Genomic DNA, 13,214 nt, shown 5'->3' on the forward strand with positions numbered 1-13,214 from the left:
AAACCATCACTGAAAATCAGCCATGGAGCCCATCCCTAAGTTATGTTCTTGGTTTAGAGACTTTAGATCTGAGCTTAAAACACGTGAGTAAAAATTACCAGTAAGTCTGTGCTTCCCAAGCCCCCGAAAGGCAAGACCCTACCTTGCTAATTGTGTAAACCCATAAGGACCTCTGGCGAAAGTTGGGTGCTCAGTCGTTGTGTTAAATGAAATTTAGGTTTTTCTCTGCAGAGTTCAGCTCTCTTTTAGTGGGCTTGCTGTTTTCTTTTGACATTAAAAATAACACCCCTTTGAAAATAGTGGTGATCTTTGGGAGGAAGGATTGTGATTTACATTTTGTTCTTTCTTTTGATCTGTAATAAACATTTTTTTTGGTTGTCATAAAGATATTACTCTTCTTTTTTTTTTTAAATTTTTTTTATTTATTTGACAGAGATCACAAGTAGGCAGAGAGGCAGGCAGAGAGATAGGGAAGCAGACTCCCCACAGAGCAGAGAGCCCTATGCGGGGCTGGATCCCAGGACCCTGGGATCATGACCTAAGCTGAAGGCAGAGGCTTTAACCCACTGAGCCACCCAGGTGCCCCAAGATATTACTCTTCTAATCAGGAAACAGCGATAAATTTAAAGGTCCATCCCTATTTCTCCCTCCATTTAATTTTTATATATAAGAATGGAGCGTTGAGGGGACACACTTTCCCGGCAACTCAAATTCATCAACCCCAATTTGTCAAGGAAGGATGGAGAGAAAGATGAAGCCTTTGAATCTCCTATCTCCAAATACTGAGGCCAGCATAGCCCCTGGCATGCAGTAAATGTCTAGTATCTGTTGAATGAACAAATAATCAGGGAGGTCGGGGAGACCTAGGATTCCACTCATTCATTTCCCCTTCTGAAGAGTTTTCCAGTTCGAGAATTCCTGCTGGGGCATTTGTGTGATGGATGGCAGAGTCAGGAACAAGGTGCACACAGTCTGAATGACCTGTCCAACTCATTCCATAGGTTGAGAGACCAGTTAGCAGAGCCAGAGCTAAATCCAGAGCCCCGGGTTCATCGTGGGTCCCGGCTGTCCAGGGCCCGCAGGGTCCTTGGCCGGTCAGGGTGCTGCCCTGCCTCGGATCTGCACACATGTTGCTCTGCTCGCACGGTGGTGGTGTTTGGAGCAAAAGGGTGCCTTGAACAGATCTTAACTACATGGAACAAAAGTAACTTTGGAAAAAAAAAAATCCCTCACACACTAGCACCCTTCCTGCCGGCCCTGTTGTGATTTTGCACTGAGAGTGCATTTTAATTGATGAAATGTGCGACACAGCCCAACCAAATTGAAAAGTAACAACCTTCACTTACCATTTGGAGATGTGACGGAAGTGCCAGAAGTTAAACTCTGAGGACTAAATGAAATAACAGAAGCTCCCTATCCTCTCTTGAAGAAGCTCATTAGTTTTTGCTTTCTCACATTCTGTTTGCTGTGGCCTGCAGCCAAAAATGGTGGCGGTGGAGATAATAAGTGAGAGTTAAAAATATGCGCAGAGTGGCTGGGCTGTGTGTGGCACCCCCCTGCCCCAACCAGACAGCTGGGGGAGGGGCTCAGGTAGGGGCAGGCTGGGAGGGCCGGGGGAGGGGCAGGCGGAGGGGGAAGGAGGGCAGAGACAGGGTGAGAGAGACAGAAAGAGAGAGAGAGACATCCGCACACAGAGACACAGGTCGTGGGGAGATGGCCAGACAGAGAAATGGAGAGAGACGGAAACACAAGGGTGTATGAGAGACAGCGCACACACACTCAGAGACAGAAACACACACACTGAGGTGGCAGTCGGAGGGGTGGGAGGCAGAGAGACACACAACACACACACACGCACACACGCAGAGACAGAGACAGAGAGAGACAGAGAGACATGGAAGATGGAACATACTCTGAATAAATACTTATACCAGTTGGGGTGGCTTCAAAGGTCAAGGCCATGCTGTGGGGAAGGGCCAGGCAGGGTCAATCACATCTTGTTGCTTCCTCTGCATGCTCTGCCCACAGCAACAAGTAGGCACAAGGGAAATTCGACTTAATGTGAATTTTGAGGACAGTCACCAGAATGACAAGCAGGGGAGAGGCTGTCTCAAACGTGGTAGGCCTGGCAACAGGCAGGTGCCCTAGTCCGTGATTCCAGTTACAAGAAGCAAGCCTTCCCATGCTAGCCCCCACTTATTAGGTAAATTGAGGGGGCCCCTGGGGCTCACCCATTTATCACTTAATCCCTGCAATTGCAGGCTTTGCCTCTGGCCTGGACAGAACAGGATCTTGCATCCGGTTTCCTAGGTAAGTGCTGTTTGTTGTCGCACATAGTGACACCACCTCCTCCCAGCTGCCTTTTTTTTTTTTTTTTAAGATTTTATTTATTTATTTATTTGTCAGAGAGAGAGAGAGAGAGAGAGAGCACAAGCAGGAGGAATTGCAGGCAGAGGGACAAGCCGGCTCTCCGTCGAGCAGGGAGCCCAATGCGGGACTCGATCCCAGGCCCCTGGGACCATGACCCGAGCTGAAGGCAGACACTAAGCCAACTGAGCCACACAAGGGTCCCCCTTCCTGCTGCTTCTTGTTGTCACACAGTTCACCCCTCTATTCAGTTAGTGCCCGAGCATGTACTACGTGCCAGTTTCTGGGGAAATGGGGCAGAGTCCCCTTCCCCAAAGAACTTCCATTTCACTGGGAAAGATGGACTAACGCACCAGTACCTCCACTCTGAGCGGAGCAGGGGGTCTCAGTGAGCTGTAGCTTGGGCAAGCTTGTTATATGTACAAGTCTTTGACAAATGCCACAGTGTGCAAGCAGACTTGGGTCTGAAAGGAAATGTCAGAGAGCAAAAAAAGAAAAGGAAGAGAAAGGAGAAAGAAGCTAGCTAGCATTTACTCTTGTGCCAGGCACTGTCACATCTGTCATTTCATTGAATCTACAGAGTCACCCTGGCAGGTGGTTATTTTGATTGAGGGTTGTTATTGTTGTTGTTCTTGTTGTTTTTTGTAGACAAGGAAATGGAAGATCAGAGAGGTTAAGGAACCAGTCCAAGGTACCTCAGCTAGTCAGTGACAGAGCCTGAGTCTGTCTTTATTGCCCCCGATTCCTCCTGAGGCCTCGTGAGAGTCATCATCTGCCGAGGAGACAAAGGCCCACCGTGGACAATCAGGCAGCCCCAGAGCAGAGCCAGGCTCTGGCTGCCGCCCACCCCTCCATAAATGTATTTTTCAACAATGAGGTTTTCTCTGCAAGTTAGTGATTTTATGGCTCTCAGCAAAAATCTGTGACACCAGATGTTAAATGCAGCAGGAGAAAGTTATTTTCATCATCGGTGAAATCTTGCACAGTGCACTGAGTCTGGTCACATATCTGACTTCAGGCAACATGTGATCTGATTTCTGTTCGCAGAAAGAGGCTCAGTGAGGGCTGACAGAGACGTGAACGGCTGTTTGGGCCTCTGGGTATTTAGGGAGAGGGGGCAGCTCCGTCTGGGACTTCGCTTGTGACTTGACTGGTAAACAACAGCTGGTTTATCTGTGGGACAGACCCCTTGGCCAGAGACCCTGCAATCACTTGCTGGGTGCCCGACAATGGTAGTTTTGGACTTCAGCCACACCGAGGCCATCATTCCCTTGAGTCCTAGCTGGTTGTGCCATCCTGACCCCTCCTCCAGTTCTCTTCTAGCCTCTCTGTTCACTTCCGCCAACATGCTCGTCCTGAGGAGACTCCTAGGCCCGCGCTCATGGAGACAGCCATTACAGACTGAGCCACAGGAAGTTGCCATTGCTTTTTGGTAGGAAAATAACAGTCAGACATGGGCAGTTGTATCCAGATCGCTTTCTTCACTGTAAATCGGGATGTTGTCAGTGCCTGGATCACAGGGTTCTTGGGAGATTTCATTAGAAAATATTTATAAAGACACCAACGAGGGCAGCTAAGTGGCTCAGTGGGTTAAAGCCTCTGCCTTCGGCTCAGGTCATGATCTCAGGGTCCTGGGATCGAGCCCCGCATCGGGCTCTCTGCTCAGCAGGGAGCCTGCTTCCCCCCCCCCCCCGCCCCGCCTGCCTCTCTGCCTACTTGTGATCTCTCTCTGTCAAATAAATAAAATCTTAAAAAAAAAAATAAAGACACCAACGACATTGCTTGGAACACGGTCCATGCTCAACAAAAGGGAACCAGGATGAGAATGGGATTGCTATCATCCCGGGCTCCTTACTGCATCTGCCTGCAAATGGAATCTTACTCCCACGTCTTACTCCTAATGCTGATTGTGCCCCTCCGCACAACCTGAGTCTGCCTGCAACACCCATCCAGCTGCCAGGTTCCCACCACCGAAGACTATCTCCAGCCCCGTGTGACCCCCCTGAATGTCCGCCTGCCCCTGCAGGGTTCAGGTTGTGCCTTTACTGCTGGTTTGCCCCAGTGTAGCCAGCTGCGGGGCACTATCAGGTCCCTAACCCGTGTTCACCGAGCTCTGCACATCCCAGGTTTGCTTCTCATTGTATCTAAGAGGACATGAGACAGCAGCGTCATCTGGGGAGGGGGTGGGGCAGGACACCCCTGACCGCTCAGACTGGGCAGTTCTGTCAACTTGTTCCTAGACCCAGAACGGAGCCGAGGTCAGGACAGAGTCCCACGAGCCTGGCTCTCAAGGAGGCAGGGCCTGATCAGGGCCAATTTGGTCCTTTGCAATGAGAAATGGAGCTGCCAAAAGGAAAGGAATGTTGGGGTCCGTCCACGGCCTCCCTGTGGGAAATCTGCAGGGAAGGTTTATGGGTTGTTGGCTGAAGAGTGAATCTGAGAAAAGGAGGCCAAGCATCGTGAGGGATGATGAGGCCTGATGAGTCCACTGATCCGGCCGAGCGGCCTGTCTGGCGGCCAGCTGGAGTCAGGGCTTGGTTCACTGACTTTCTTCTCTTGAGTGGGGCCAGGTGAAAACAACCTGTTCCTCCCATTAAACATGTTAATTGTTTTTCCTATTCCACTATGACCTCTGCCTTTGGGTGAACACCATCATCCCTCACATAGGCTGATACTATTTGACTCTATGAACCATCTACCAGCTTCCCGAAATGCAATTCATCTGTTTGCCTTCCTGAGACGATCCAAGTCATAGTCAGTTTAATTCAACTCAATAAGACAGATGTTTACTGTGCACCTACTACGTGCTAGGCTTGCCCAAGGTTTTCCAGGTCCTATTAAATTCAGTCTCTTCAATGAAGCTTAATCTGACCAGTATTCAGTGAGCGAGGCCCTGTCCTAGATCCCAGGGCTGCAGTGGTAGACAGTAAACATAGAGTATTTCCCCCATAATCTAGTTAGGGGAATGAGACAGGTGTGTAAGCAATTACAAAATGGTGTAGAAGGGTTAAGATAGGGAGGTATGAGGCACCACGGGGGAGCTGTAAGAAAGGCATCTCACCTACATTTCTAGAGGGCTTCCTGGAAGAAGTGATGATGTCTGTCTGCTCTGGGGCTTGAAAGATCAATAGGAGTAGGGGAAAGGGTGCACATGTATTTGTGTGTGTTTGTGAATGCATATGCGTGTGTGTCAGACATCTGTGTGTGTGTTCATGTGTGTGCATCTGCGGGTATGTGTCGGGGGCCTGATGGGGACAGGACTAGGAGGCTGCAGGGCTTAGGCTGGGAAAGTGAGCAGGAGAGCAAAACTGCAAGGTCTCCCAGCCCTGTTACAGAGTTAAGACTTTGTCCTCATAACAAGGGGAAGCTATTGAAAAGTTTTAAGCAGGTAGTGAAGTAATCCTATTTGTGGTTTAGGAAGATCACTCTCGAGCAAAGGCTTTGGGGGATTTCCAGTATCCTGTACTAATACTTTTATAGATACATGTCTCAATGTCTGCTTATATATGATTACATTTTCCCCATGAATTATGGATTATCTAGTTTATTTCATCCATTGTTTCCAAGTTTCTGATGGGCTGGGGTAGGGGTTGGGGAACACTCTTTGTCATCCCACGACGTCTTTTCCCTCTCTTTTCCTGCCTGGTGTTGCTAGAAATGAACCATAATGCCTCACCCCGGAGCCTAGTCATAAAACACTGGAATAATGCCACATAGAAAAAGAGGTGTTTTCATTAGCATTAAAATACTTTTTTGGAGGGAACAAAATGGCCATAAAGATGGCTTTAAAAGTAAGAATTATTAACTCTGCATTTGGTTGTTTAGGTTACTAAATGGTTTCTGTGTTACGAAGGAGTCGGATGTGTGAGTGACGGAGACATCATTGATCACTTCATTAATGGAAAAGGCTCTGGGGAAGGACAGAGATAATCCTGTTAGGGAAATCAGCATGTTCTAATTGACTTAGAGAAAGTGGGGGCAGAGGGCTCCATTTCTTCTCCTTCACTTGCTGTCATCGGATTTAGAGCGAGCAAAGTTCTGCAGTTCTCGCCTGAGACTAGGTTTTCCTTCACCCCAGGAGAAAGAGGGCCCTGGTGCTGGCCTCTTGGGTCGCCATGACCTGTCTATCTGGGCCTTCTCTGGTGAGGTTTGGCTAAAGAGCAAAATGGAACTTCTTGATACTTACAGAGTCACTCTTCACTTGGGTCTGGGTTTAACACGGGGAGGAATGCTTTGCTCAGATTTTTCTATCTTTTGTCACTTAGTAGCTGTTACAAAGAGCCCATGTTGTGTGCATGATGTATGTGGATAACAAAGGATACAGCCCCTAATGGGGCTAGATCCTGACAACTCTGGAAAACAGCTCAGTTTGCCCTTGTGACTCCTCAACCTCCTGGGCTGTGGGAGTCTCCATCTGTGGGCTTCTCTTCCTACTGTTGCTTTCATGGGATTCCTTCCTTCCTTCCTTCCTTCCTTCCTTCCCACCTTCCTTCCTTTCTTCCTTCCCACCTTCCTTCCTTCTTTCCAGGAAGGGTTAGTAACTTGCCAATTAACCCCATTCCATAAACACGTCTAGCGTGCCAGTGGGAGCTGAAAAATAAGGGAGATCCTGTACCTTCAAAGGCAAGCCCTACATAGTGTCTCTGTGACATGGAAAGTTCTGAGGGTTCTAAGAGAGCAGGAGAAAGTGCTTGAATTCACTGAGCAACTACTAGTGGCTAGATACTTGCTGTACATTATTTCTTTTAATCCTTATGAAAACTTTCTGAGTTAGGAATTAAAAAAATTTTTTTAAAAGATTTTATTTATTTGGCGGAGATCACAAGTAGGCAGAGAGGCAGGCAGAGAGAGAGGAGGAAGCAGGCTCCCTGCTGAACAGAGAGCCCAATGTGGGGCTTGATCCCAGGACCCTGGGATCATGACCTGAGCTGAAGGCAGAGGCTTTAACCCACTGAGCCACCCAAGTGCCCCTGAGTTAGGAATTTTAGTCCCCATTGTATCTGTGAGGAGATGATGTTCAGGGGACATAAATAACTTGTTCAGTGTCACAAAGTTCAGTTATGGCCACAGGTCCATTTGATCTGATACATTTATTTTACTAGTGTTTCAAAGTACAGAGAGCATAATATATGCAGATTTTGCTGGAGGAAAGGGACTTTGGGCAAAGGCTTCATAAAGGAGTAATATCGGAGATAGACACTGAAGAGTAGGACACTATTTTAATGTTTGAAATTGGGATTTCATAGTGAGATATGATATGATATGATATGAGATATGATGTGAGATATGATAAGCTTTTAGATCAGAGAGAGGAGAAACATACAAGGAAACTTTTCACATGCATGCTAAGTGAGAGAAACTTTCAAGTAGAGACTTCTGTTTTCCCAATTAGGTTTTTGGACGTAACAAGATGCGTTGGAGGGTGAAATAAAAACAGGTTCTGAAGCCCGGCTTCAAGCCCTAGCGCCACCATTCTTTGACTTTCTCATGTGATCTTTGGCAAAAATAACTACTCAGAGGCTCAGTTTCTGCATCTGTAAAATGGGAATAGTGATACCTATAGTAATAACTGTGACGATTGAAGGAACAGATGTTTATAAGGTGCCTGGCACATGGCAGGCCCTCAGTCAATACTAGCAATTCTTAAGATAAACAGCTCCCCTTTGGGGTTCAAGTCTCTGGGGCCATTCAGGAGAAAGAAGTGAGGGAATTCCCAGACTCACCATGGGTTTAGGGGACGGCTCTCGGAAGCAAACGCGGCTCCCTCTAATGACACCCCACTCGGCCAAGTCTGGGAGTGTAACTGTTTCCACCTTTTATTGTATAGTCAGTAAAGCTTTTATAGGCTTCCGTTTCCTAGGAAGGCAATTTCTGAAGTGTTTATTATTTCTGGTTCTTACTCTGGTGCTTGCTTCTCTTTGTACTGTGGGATGATGGGGACTGTTAGAACATTTTGGTCCACTGAGGCCAATTTGGTGTGTGTGGCAGAAGGCCTGTGATGTTCATGAGCCAAGAAGTCTGAGGAAATGGCTCTGTGGACAAAGGAAGATGCGGCCTCATGAGAATCCTGTATCTGCGACCCGAGCCCTGGGTCTTGGGGCCACGGGGTCAGTGGAGCAGAAGGTGAGGCAAGCACTCCGTTTACAAACTACAGACAGGAAGTGTTCCCGGGAAGATCCCTTTATTTACCCCAATGCCACAACTTAAAGGAGAACAATTCTTTACCATCCTGCAGAGACAGGCCATGTGCCTCCTCCAACCCTCCCGCTGAAGCTATGGCTTGAGTACATGGTCTTCCCCCTCCTCACTCTCTTATCCGACCTCATCTCCTACTCTTCTCCAGCCACAGGCATCGCTTTGTTTTTCTAGAACATTCCAGTCCTGCCTCTGCCCTGGGGCTTTGCTCTGGCTTTTCCTTCTGCCCAGAATGCTCTTTCCTGACTGCCCTGTTTAATAATGCTCCCTCATACCCCGACACTCCTATCTTCCTTACCTGCTTCATTTTTCCAGATCACTTATTTCCAGGTGATAATGTTAGTTACCTAACTTAGTTATCATTCTAAGGTAGAACGTTATTCTAGCATTGTTATGGATTGAATTTACCTCCCTCCCCCAAATTCATATGTTGACATCCTCACCCTCAGGACCTCAGAATATGACCTTATGTGGAGGTAGGGTCTTTACAGAGGTAGTCTAGGTCAAATGAGATCATTAGGGTAGGCCCTAGCCCAACATGACTGGTGTCCTTACTAAAACAGGAAATACAAGAAGTAAACACAGAGATACACACAGAAGGAAGGCAGTGGGAAGACACACAGAGAGAAGACCGCCATCTACAAGCCAAGGGGCCTGGAACAGACCCTTCCCTCAGAGCCCTCGGAATGAACCAACCCTGCTAACCCTGGATCTCAGACTCCAGCTTCTAAGTGAGACAGCACATTTCTGTCATCTAACCCATCAGATTTGTGGTACTTCAACCCTGGCAAACTAATACACATTCACTGTCATTTCCTTTCCCACAGTTAAACTTCTTCTCTATCTCTCCCTGCTAGAACACAAGCTTCACAAGGCAGAAATCGTTTTCTGTTTTGGTCATGATACCAAGTACCAGAACGTACCAGTACCAGAATGATGCCTGCCATATAGTTGCTGTTCAATAAAATATTTGCCAAGGAAATCTGTCAAAAGACAGAGCATTTGTACATTTACTGTCTGAGTGCCCATTTCAGGAAGGAGACTGGGAAGAGCAGGTCTCTGCCATCATTTGCTTGGTTCTTCTGTGTTGGAGTCAGGACCCTGGCGCTGTGGGCGCTATCTTCACTTCCAGGAGGTTTCAGAAACCTGAGCCACTCCTCAGAAGACCTTTAAGGCTGAGGAGGGAGCAGCCCTCATCTGTGCTCAGAGAGAGTAGCTCCAGATGGAGCATTTAGCACAAGGCTCAGGATCCAGTTACACTCGACCGCGCTGCCACAAGCACTAATAAGGCCCGACGGCCTAATAGGCTGTCCTGCAGTGAGGGTGTGTTGGGAAGAGGTTACCAATAACCAGATTATTCTCTTGATGGTTAGCTTGGCGGGGGCAGCAGTGCTGGAAGTAGAGTCCGATCAAGGTGTGTTAGGCAGAGGCTCAGGTGGAAATTCTGGGCTCCCAAGCCAGTTTCAAAAGGAGAACCACCTGCCCTTTTGGCCGGCTGCAGCCAGCACTGAACAGTTTTCTGGAGACACAAGAGGTCCTCTTTCTTTTCTTTGGTTCTTCTCTCACACTGGCCCAAGCAAACTGAGGGCATTAGCATAGGAGAGCAGGTTTTATTGAGCACCTACTTCTGTGGCCAGTGCTGTTCTCCCAGGAGGAGACAAAGAGGTTAGAGCCATATCAGAGGGGTAGCATGAGAATGGAATTGAGTGAAATTCAATTAAATGATAAGGAATGTAACGGTCTGGCTTCCAGTGAGCATTGGAGGGTGCTGAATTCCTTTCTTTGGCTTCCTGTGAGGGTAGTGACCTGGGGTGGGAGGCAGAGCATACTGGAAAAAGGCAAGTTGATTTTTAGTGTCTCATGGTGGTAACAGCTCTTGTGTGTTACAGGTTTCAGAGGAGGCCATTGTCATTTGGCTAGACTGGTCAAGGGGACAAGAGTGGGCCCAGAGGCCGGGGGACATTTGGGTAAGGGGAGATGGCTGGAGGTGTTTGGATTGACCCTGAAACCCGTGTATTTTGAGGGGACAAAGACACCACTGTGGGTAGAAGTGTGAGCATTTGGGAGGTCCCTCAGATAAGTCCTGGGCCGAGGAAAGGGAGGGGGGGCTGTATGTATGTATTATTTCCTTAAAAATTGCTTGCCTCTATGGACTACGTTCAATTATCATCTCCTTTTTCTAGCTGAGGAGATAGAGGCCCAGAGGGGGAAGTAACCTGACCAAGGTTTCACAGACCGTAGGAGTCAGAGTCTTGGCCCACTTCCTTCTAAAGCTCATACCTTTTCCCACAAACCAGACTGTCTCCATTCTTTCTCTTGTCAGCTGCTAGCTCCTTTCTAGCCCATGTCCTCCCAGGGTTTAGGAGTACAGTCCCTTTGTCTGGCAATGGAATTCCTGCTCGGGAGCGCAGAGCACTTTTCTAGGTGCTGTGTGCCCATCCCCTCCTGTGGTCTGTGTGATGGACGGTTGCACCTTGGCTGAGACTAAACCAGTGTCCAGGAGGATGTTTAAGTATCTTGGGGCCACTGTAACAAGTACCAAAAGCTAGGTGGCTTAAAACACTAAAATTTATTGTTTCATACTTCTGGAATCAAGGTTTTGACTCACTCTGCTACTTGTTGGTGAGAATCCTGCTTTGAGTCCTCCTAGCTTCTGTTCTTGTTGACATTCCTTTCTTGCAACAGCCCCACTCCAATCTCAGCCTCTGTCTTCACAGGTATGTCTCTTCTTATAAGGACTCCGATCATACTGAATTAGGGCCGACCCCAATGGCCTCATCTTAACTTGATTTAACATCTGCAAAGACCTTATATCCATATAAAGTCACATTCACAGGTACTGGGGGTTGGGACTTCAGCAGACCCTTTTAGGGAATACAACTCAACCCATAGCTTTAGCCAAAATCCTACTACTGGCTGGGAACTCAAATTAGATTAAATTTTTTGCATTTTAAAAATTTCAGCACTTTCGCAGTAGTAACTCCTTGCTTCTCCCCCCGCCAAATTCTCAATACTCTTTCTCACCTCCTTGCTTTGTTTATGTAACTCACAATTGGGATTATCCTCTTCCTTCATTTGTGCCAGAAGGTTTCTCCTTTACACCCAGTTACCTCTGCAAATTCTCCTCTTCGACCTGAGCCCTACTGGCAACTTCTTTCTCCAAACCCCATAACCATTAGAATCATACAATACTTAAGGTTGACTATCTTACAGTTTACTAATTCCTACTTATCACTTGACTAAGTTATAAGTTTCTTTTTTCTTTTTTTAAAGATCTTATTTATTTATTTGACAGAGAGAGAGATCACAAGTAGGCAGAGAGGCAGGCAGAGAGAGAGAGAGAGAGAGGGAAGCAGGCTCCCTGCCAAGCAGAGAGCCCGATGCAGGACTCGATCCAAGGACCCTGAGACCATGACCTGAGCCGAAGGCAGAGGCTTTAACCCACTGAGCCACCCAGGTGCCCCAAGTTATAAGTTTCTGATTCTCAGCAATAGAGGCTAATAAAGACTCTTACTCTAGGGTTTAGCATAGGGTGAGTGCATGGTAAGTCTCCCTGGAGCCTTGCTGGGAGAATTGTGTTCATTTCTCTCAGATACTAATTTTCCATAAGGGTTCCTTGGATTAACACAACCACCTAGCCTAGTGATATGGAGGGCTGAGCAGTGATCTGGTAAGGCTGATGCTTACAGGAATCAAGCCTCACCAGGCCCTGAATTCAGTATTTTTTCTCCTTTTGCAAGATTTGGATCATCTGGGTAATTGTCTTAACTTTCCACCTGGCTTAGCCGGTGCCCACCCAGCCAAAATCACTAGAAGTCTGACTAATCTCAGGACTGGTAGACTGGAAGCTAAACGGATTACAGGCCTAAGCAGGCCCAACCGGAAAATCTAAGGACCCCTTTGTTCCAGGTGTCCTTAGAGTGGCTCCGCCTCACGGGGATCACGTTGCAGGCTGGCTCCTGGGGAGCAAGATGCTTCTCTTTACTCCCCAAAGGCTGGCAGGAGCCTCGGAACAGTCTCTCTGCCCTGACGGCTTTGACTTTACTGACAGTACATCCTCTGTGGGGCCCTGGGGCTTCCTCTTTGTTCTTAAGCACCTCTCCTGAGACTTTCCAGGGATGGCAGGGGGGCAGGACTGAACAGAGCGCGTGTTCCCTTTTTTGTTTCCAGAAGTGACCGTCCCAATATCCATGACACCCAAGGAAGTTAGCAAGAAATGGAGATTCTGAGTACTTTAGGCTGGATGATTTTGCCCAAATACATCTTATTTGAGGAGAGGAAAACGGAGGCCTTCAGGAATGAAGCTGTGTGCTGACGACCTGCTTTACAAAGATTAGGTGACAAATATGAGATTAGGAGCCAGGTCTTCTCCCATCCAGACCAGGCCTGGTCTGCTATCCTAGGATGCCTTGGCCATCACGGAGCCAGGGACCCAGGCACGGACTCTGTCCCATACAAGGATTATGGGGGGTGGTGTTCTTCTGCATGTAGGAATCATCCCACCGGAGCTGGTCTCTGCTCACCTCTCCAGCCTGAGCTCGCCCTTTCTTCCCCTTGTTAACAAAACTGTTGCCATCCTGGCCTCCTTCCCACCTCCCCACCTCCAAGGCTTCACTCACCGATCTCACAGTCTGGAGCAATTATTTTGCCCA

The sequence above is a fragment of the Meles meles genome, chromosome 1 (genome assembly GCF_922984935.1).
Source record: "Meles meles chromosome 1, mMelMel3.1 paternal haplotype, whole genome shotgun sequence".
Taxonomy (NCBI): domain Eukaryota; kingdom Metazoa; phylum Chordata; class Mammalia; order Carnivora; family Mustelidae; genus Meles; species Meles meles.